The sequence below is a fragment of the Muscardinus avellanarius genome (assembly GCF_963383645.1).
Source record: "Muscardinus avellanarius genome assembly, chromosome: 2".
In the NCBI taxonomy this organism is placed as follows: Eukaryota; Metazoa; Chordata; class Mammalia; order Rodentia; family Gliridae; genus Muscardinus; species Muscardinus avellanarius.
The window spans coordinates 99,490,794-99,499,359 of NC_137787.1; positions in this window are offsets into that span (position 1 = coordinate 99,490,794).

An 8,566-nucleotide genomic window follows, 5' to 3' on the forward strand; every position below is an offset into this window, starting at 1 on the left:
AAGCCTGTAATAAGCTATTTAGTATATTTAGAAAAACCCATAGTCTGTTAAAAGAAACCCATATTGTCCGTTAAAAGAAAATGTGAATAAAGTGCGGAATGCTATTTTTTTTTTTTTTTTTTTTTGGTGGTACTGGGGTTCCTGGAAGCCCTTCTTCCTCCGGGCTACACTCCCAGACCTATTTAATATTTTTGAAACAGGGTCTCTTATGCCAGCGCGGCTGGCTTCGAACCTGCGCGATCCTCCTGTCTCCGCCTCCCAAGCACGGGGATTACAAGCGTGCGCCACCACGCCCGGCCGGAATGTTATTTTTAATAACATCTGAAAAAGCATTGCCAAAACTCTCTACATGTCGTCGTCGTCTTCTTCTTCTTTTTTTTTTTTTTACGGGTCTGGGGATGGAAACCAGGGGCATTTGACCTCCGAGCTACACCCCCTGCCCTATTTTTTATTCTTTATTTTGAAACTGGGTCTCACTGAGTTGCAGAGGGCCTCATTAAGTAGCTGAGGCTGTCCATGAACTGCGATCCTCAGGTCTCAGCCTCCCAAATGGTGGGATTACAAGTGTGCGCCACCAAACCTGGCTTACATGTCATATTTTTAAAGTCAGTTTCATTTTATATTTATTTGGTGCAAATAAAAACCTTACAGCAAGTAAACAACTCTAAAAAAGCTATATGGCTCTTCCATCTTCCTCTGACAACTTTACTGGCAATAAGTAGAATGGTACAATTTAAGGTTAAACAATTGCCCATAATAAGGTCAAAGCATAAAGAAATCTAATAGTAATACAACCATATTTCATAGAACTATTCATGTATAATACTAAGTTAAAAAACTATTATTAAATAAAATCATTTAGATTTTTTTAAGAAGATGGCAACAGAGAAAAGTGGCATTTACGAGTCCTGCTAACAGTTGATCTCTATTACCACAAAATGAGTGCCTTTCATAGCCAGAAAACACTGTCAGCAGAGAAATAAAAACTAAATACAAAAGGGCAGAGAAAAAGAGGGCTGGAAGAACAACCAGACACCAGAAAAAAAAACCAGCCTGCAGTGCCGAGGCCAGAGCCATGGGGCGGAGTTGCACTGGCGCCATCTTCCCTCGCAGCACCAGGCTCCAGAGAGGAGGGGGACTCAGAACTGAGCTCAAAACCAGGAGATATGCCAGCCTCATGGCCGAGGACAAGAAGAGGGGTGGACAGCAAGCTGAGGTGAGCAGCTGCAGAACAGCCGGGCAAAATTCAGCAGTTTTTTTAGGCACAAGGAACATCTAAAGCTCCCAGGGGCCGGGCTTAGCACACCCTGCAGGGACTCAGAGTGGAGCTCAAAACCAGAGAAGAAATAGGCCAGCCCCACGGCTGAGGGCGTGGCAGTGGCACCATATTGCCAGCAGCAGCGAGTTCACCAAGTCCACTACAGCTCCATCAGCGCATTCAACAACTGTGAGTCAAATTGTGGCCCCTAGAGGAGAAATCCCAGTACTGCATTCCCAGGGACTTGCGCAGATACTCTCCTCGGGTCGGAGATTTTTGCAGTCCAACCCAGTGGGGGATTGGCAGCGGCAGAGACATCACACCATAGTTGCAGCTTCCCATGGGAGAATGCCCAGTCTGGCACCCCCATGGTCTAAAGCAGCCTCGATTGACTCCCTGGGTCTGAGACTTTGCGATACAACCCAGTAAAGGAGTAGAGGTGATTGAGATACCACAGACTCGAGATCCAGAGCACCTTAAGTGAAGTTGTAGTGACCCAGGGAAGAACCCGGAGAAGGCACAAACTTCCGAAATCATGGGAAAGAGGAATAACAATGGAGCAATGAATGCCCACAACCCCACAACATCAGAACCTGATAACACAGAAATTCAGAGATCTCTAGAAGATCAAATCAGGAAAATAACTGTAGAAATAATAGAGGACTTTGGAAAAGAATTCAGAGAGTCAAAAAGATATAAAGGATGCAATCATTGAAGTAAAGGCCTCAATTCAAAGTATAAACAACCGATTAGACCACATGGAGAATAGAATATCACTCCTAGAAGATGATCACTCCAAAAATGAACGCATAGTCTCTAATTTAGAAAAAAAAAAATCCGGCAGCAGGAATTTGACACTGAAGAAATATGGGCCCATTTTAAGAGAGCTAACCTAAGAATAACTGGAATAGAGAAAGGAAAAGAAGGTGAAACCAAAGGGACCAATAATCTCTTCAAGAAAGTGATAGCAGAATATTTCCCAAACATAGAGCAAGAGGTCGATACACAGGTCCAGGAAACTTATAGAACTCCCTTTAGACAGGATCGGAGAAGAGGATCCCCACGCCACATAATTATCAAAATGACCAATGTGGAAGCCAAGCAGAGAATCTTAAAGGCAACAAAAACAAAGGGCCAAGTGACATTCAGAGGCAAACCAATTAGAATCACTCCAGACTTCCCAAACCAAGTCATGAGAGCCAGAAGGGCTTGGAGTAACATATTCCAAACTCTGAAAGAAAACAACTTCCAGCCAAAAATTTCCTACCCAGCAAAACTATCCATCAAATTAGATGGGGAAATAAGAAGCTTCCATGACAAACAGAAACTGAAGGAATTTATGTCCTCAAAACCAGTGCTAGAGAAAATACTCAAGGAGATTCACTGCAAAGAAGTAATAGGTAATACATGCCAGAACCAAAGAAACAAGATTTCCCATCCAGCAGACAACTAAGCAAAGAGGAATAAACAGTATCTCAAACAGAAATAAAATCTTAACATGTTAGGAATTAAAAATTATCTCTCTATAATCACACTGAATGTAAACAGCCTCAACTCCCCAATAAAAAGACATAATGTGGCAAAATGGACTAAAAACCAGAATCCATCCATGTGCTGCTTACAAGAAACACACCTTACAAGTAAAGATAGGAACAAATTCAAGGTAAAGGGCTGGAGCAAGGTAATCCATACTAATGGTACTCGAAGACAAGCAGGAGTAGCAACTATGATATCAGACAAGTTAAGACCTCAAACCAAACTTATTAGAAGAGACAAAGAAGGTCACATTTTACTGGTAAAAGGAATGATCCAGCAAGACGAAATAACAATAATCAACATCTATGCCCCAAACATAGGGGCAGCTACTTTCTTAAATCAAACTCTTTGTGACATGAAGTCACACATAAATCCCAATACAATAATACTGGGAGACTTCAACACACCTCTCACAACACGAGACCGATCTTTCAGACAAAGGGTCAGTAAAGATGCCCCAGAACTAAAGAATACCATTAACCAAATGGACCTGTTGGACACATATAGAATATTTCACCCAACTACAGCGGAGTTTATATTTTCCTCAGCTGCTCAGGGAACCTTCTCCAAACTAGATCACATCCTGGGACACAAAATGAGCACTACCAGATTTTAAAAATGTTACATACTTCCCTGTGTCATTTCAGACCATAATGGAATGAAACTAGATATCAACTATAAGAAGACCCAGAGAAACAACATAAACATGTGGAGACTGAACACCACACTTCTGAATGAAGAATGGGTCATAGAAGATGTAAAAGGCGAAATCAAGAAATTTCTAGAAACAAATGAAAATAAAGATACAACATATCAAAACCCCTGGGACACTTTGAAGGCAGTATTAAGAGGAAAATTTATAGCACTGAGTGAGAAAAACAGAAAATCTTCAAATAAATAACCTAACGACACACCTCAAAGCCCTTGAAAAGCAGGAATAATCGAACCCCAAAGCCAGTAGAAGATAGGAAATTATTAAAATTAGAGCAGAAATTAACGCAATAGAGAATAAAAACACAATACAGAAAATCAACAAAACCAAAAGCTGGTTTCTTGAAAAAATTAACAAGATAAATAAACCACTAGCCAACCTAACTAAAAAAAAGAGAAAATCAACCCAAATTATGAAGATAAGGGATGAAAAAGGAGAAATTACTACTGACAGTGTAGAAATCCAGAGGATTATCAAAAACTACTTTGAAAAACTATACTCCAACAAAATGGAAAATCTGGAGGAAATTGACAACGTCCTAGATAAATACAACCGTCCTAAACTGAGTAAAGAAGATATAGAACACTTAAACAAACCAATAACAATCAAAGAGATTGAAACAGCAATAAAGAGCTTACCATCAAAGAAAAGCCCAGGACCAGATGGTTTCCCAAGTGAATTCTATAAAAGCTTTATAGAAGAGCTAACCCCAATACTCCTCGAACTATTTCACAAAATAGAAAAAACCGGGACTCTCCCAAATACATTGAATCACACTAATACCCAAACCGAATGAGGACAGTTCAAGGAAGGAAAACTACAGGCTTGTATCTCTGATGAACTTGGATGCAAAACTATTAAACAAAATACTAGCAACATGCATTCAAAACCACATCAAGAAAATCATACACCATGACCAGGTAGGGTTCATCCCAGGTATGCAAGGCTGGTTCAACATACGAAAATCAATTCATGTAATTCACCATATAAACAGAATCAAGGACAAAAATCACATGATCATTTCAACAGACGCTGAAAAAGCATTTGATAAAAGTCATTATCCAGTTATGATAAAAACACGGCAGAGAACTGAAATAGAAGGAACATATCTCAACATTATTAAGGCAATCTACAATAAGCCCACTGCCAACTTCATATTAAATGCGGACAAACTACAGGAATTCCCCCTAAAAACCGGAACGAGACAAGGATGTCCATTATCACCACTTCTCTTCAATATAGTACTAGAGACTCTAGCCAGAGCAATAAGGCAAGAAAAGGAAATCAGAGGAGTACAAATAGGAAAAGAAAAACTCAAACTTCCACTATTTGCAGATGACATGATACTATATTTAGAAAACCTTACAAACTCAACCAAAAGGCTTATAGAATTGATCAACAAATTCAGCAGATAATCTGGATACAAAATCAATCTTAAAAAATCAGAAGCTTTCCTGTACATCAACCATAAATCCACTGAAAAAGAAATTCAGAAAACACTTCCACTCAGGATCTCCCACAAAAAAATAAAATACTTAGGAATAAACTTGACCAAGGAGGTATAAGATCTCTACAAAGAAAATTATAAGAGACTGAAAAAAGAAATCGAAGATCTTAGAAAATGGAAGGATCTTCCATGTTCATAGTTTGGCAGAATAAATATCATTAAAATGCTCATCCTTCCAAAAGTGATCTACAGATTTAACGCAATGCCCATTAAACTACCAAGATCATTCTTCACAGACATAGAAAAATCAGTCCCTAAATTTATCTGGAATAACAAAAAGCCCAGAACAGCCAAGGTAGTCCTCAGCAACAAAAACCATGCAGGAGGAATCACAATACCTGACTTTAAGCTATACTACAAAGCCATTGTAATAAAAACAGCATGGTACTGGGAAAAAAACAGATACATAGACCAGTGGAACAGAATAGAAGACCCAGAAACAAGTCCACACACTTTCAGACAATTGGTTTTTGACAAAGGGGCCAAAAACATACACTGGAGAAAAGACAACCTGTTCAACAAATGGTGTTGGCAAAACTGGTTAACCATATGCAGAAAATTGGAAATTAATCCCACTTTCTCACCCTGTACAAAAGTCAATTCAAGATGGATCAAAGACTTGGAAATCACACCAGAGACCTTGAAGCTCTTTGAAGAGGGCATAGGTCCAACACACAGGCACAGATAACTGCAACACACAGGCACAGATAAACACTTTCTCAACAAGACCCCAAAGGTACAACAAATTAAAAGCCGAATCAATATGTGGGATTGCATGAAACTGAAGAGCTTCTGTTCAACAAAGGAAACTATCAAGAACCTCAATTGAGAGCCAACAGAATGGGAGAAGATTTTTTCCACCTACACCTCTGATAGAGGACTAATATCTAGAATATACAGAAAACTCAAGAAACTCAACACTAAGAAAACAAAGCATCCAATAACAAAATGGGCAAATGAACTAAATAGACACTTCATAAAAGAAGAAATTCAAATGGCCAATAAATGCATGAAAAAATGCTCAACATGACTGGCAATCAGAGAGATGCAAATCAAAACTATCCCAAGATTTCACCTAACTGCAACTAGAATGGCAATCATTCAAAACACAAACAACAGATGGTGGCAAGGATGTGGAGAAGTGGGAACTCTAAGACACTGTTGGTGGGATTGCAAATTAGTGCAACCACTTTGGAAAACAGTATGGAGAATCCTCAGAAGAATGGGAACAAATCTACCATTTGATCCAGCAATACCACTTCTGGGTATCTATCCAAAAGATAGGAAACCAAACTACCAAACTAATATATGTGTATCTATGTTCATAGCTGCACAATTCACCATTGCCAAACTATGGAACCAGCTAAGATGTCCATCAACAGATTAATGGATTACAAAACTGTGGGATATATACACAATGGAATTTTACTCAGCCATTAAAAAAAAACTCAATTACATCATTTTCAGGGAAATGGATGGAACATTATGCTAAGTGAGATTAGTCAGTCACAAAAAATGAGAAAGCAGATGCTTTCCCTAATATGTGAGAGATAGGGAGAAATGGGTCATAGGAGGTACTCTAAATTAAAAAGGAAATCCTATAGAGGAGCAAACAAGCAACCTAATGGAGGAGAAAGGAGGGGGGGAAGAGGAAAATCTCTAAAACACACAATGTATTTAAACATATCGAAGTCAACCACTAAGCCAAGCAAGGGAAGGAGGGACGGGGGAGGGAATGGGGTGGGAATTGGGAAGGGGTTAAATCAGTGATGTGTACATGTATGTACACACAAGTTTTTTTTACTCCAATATGATATATGAATATAATGCACCAATAAAAAATAGAAAAAATCATTTAGAACTCTGATGTCTTCATATTAGTTTTCATATCTTTATTTCCTTACAGTTGACTTTGGCTAATAAAGAGAAAAAGGGGTATCATAAACAAATGTTACCAGGCATGGTGGCACATGCCTGTAATCCCAGTACTTGAGATGCTGAGACAGAAGGATTGCAGATTTGAGAACATCCTCAAAAAATTAGCAAGACTCTGGGAGCAACCTTGTGAGATATTGTTTCAAAAGCAATAAAAAGAGCTGGGGGTGTAGATCAAAAGTAGAACAAACTTGGGTTCAATCCCTAGTACCATAAAACAAAACCCCCAAATAACAATAAGCCAGGGTTGTTTTTTTATTTTTACCTTTTTTGTGGTACTGAGGGTAGAACCCAGGGGCTTTTCTACCTCCCGGCTATACTCCCAGACCTATTTTATACTTTATTTGGAAACAGGGTCTCACTAAGTTGCTGAGAGCCTCACTCAGTAACTGAGGCTGGTTTCAAACCCGTCTGATTCTCCTGTCTCAGCCTCCCAAACACTGAGATTACAAGCGTGCGTCACTATGCCCGGCATTGTTTTTGTTTTTTTAACTGATACTATGCCATTTCAATCTGAACCAAGATGGCCAATAAGTCAAATGACTGGGATTTTTAAATCAACACCAAAACATCTTTCAATATAATTTTTCTCAATTTTAACTTTTTCTGTCATAAAATGGTAGACACAAGATGGCAGCACTTACCAAGAAGTCAAATATTATTTCTGGTAAAGGGACTGATTTGATTTGATTTGATTTTTTTGCGGGTCTGGGGATGGAACCCAGAGGCATTTGACCTCCGAGATACACCCCCTGCCCAATTTTTTATTCTTTATTTTGAAACAGGGCCTCACTAAGTAGCTGAGGCTGTCCACAAACCATGATCCTGTGGTCTCAGCCTCCCAAATGCTGGGATTACAAGCGTGTGCCACCATGCCCGGCTTTAAAGGGACTGATTCAATTACAAATTCTTTAAAATTGAAATTGCTTAAAAGCAAAGTTTAAATCCACTTACACAAAAGAGGCAGGCATGGTGGTGCACGCCTGTAATCCCTCTACTTGGGAGGTTGAGATAGGAGGATCACAGGTTTGAGGACAGCCTCAGCAAGTAGTGAGACTCTCATCAACTTAGTGAGATCCTGTTTACAAATAAGAAACAAAATCGAGTTGGGGGTGTAGCTTGAAGGTCAAATGCCTCTGGATTCAATCCTCAGTAACACACACACACACACACACACCACAGTTGCAGGGAGAATAAGAAAGGGCATAATGTGAAGCAGACATCTCAGAAGACCCTCCTAGAATCTCAAGGTCCTATGGGGCCCTGACAAATTAGAGTTTTATATTCCTATTCCAATATTATAATTCAGCATGCAAGTTAGCTCCCAGGTCAAATGACTTGTCCACAGTCACATGACCAATATATGTGGCTACTACTTGCTAATATGCATGACTCACAATTAAAATGACCAGTATAATGCCTGAGAAAGAGGCAATGGCATCATAGAGAAATCAGGTGAATGAGCATTAGACATGAGTTTAAATCAGTTTTGCTAATGTGCAAGGTGGGAAAAAGTATAGCTGGCTCTTCCATTTGTTGTGAAGGCTCACTGACTTAAATATAAAGCACCCTCCACAACTTCTCCCAGAGTGGGCCCTCCAAATTTTTTAATTCTCCT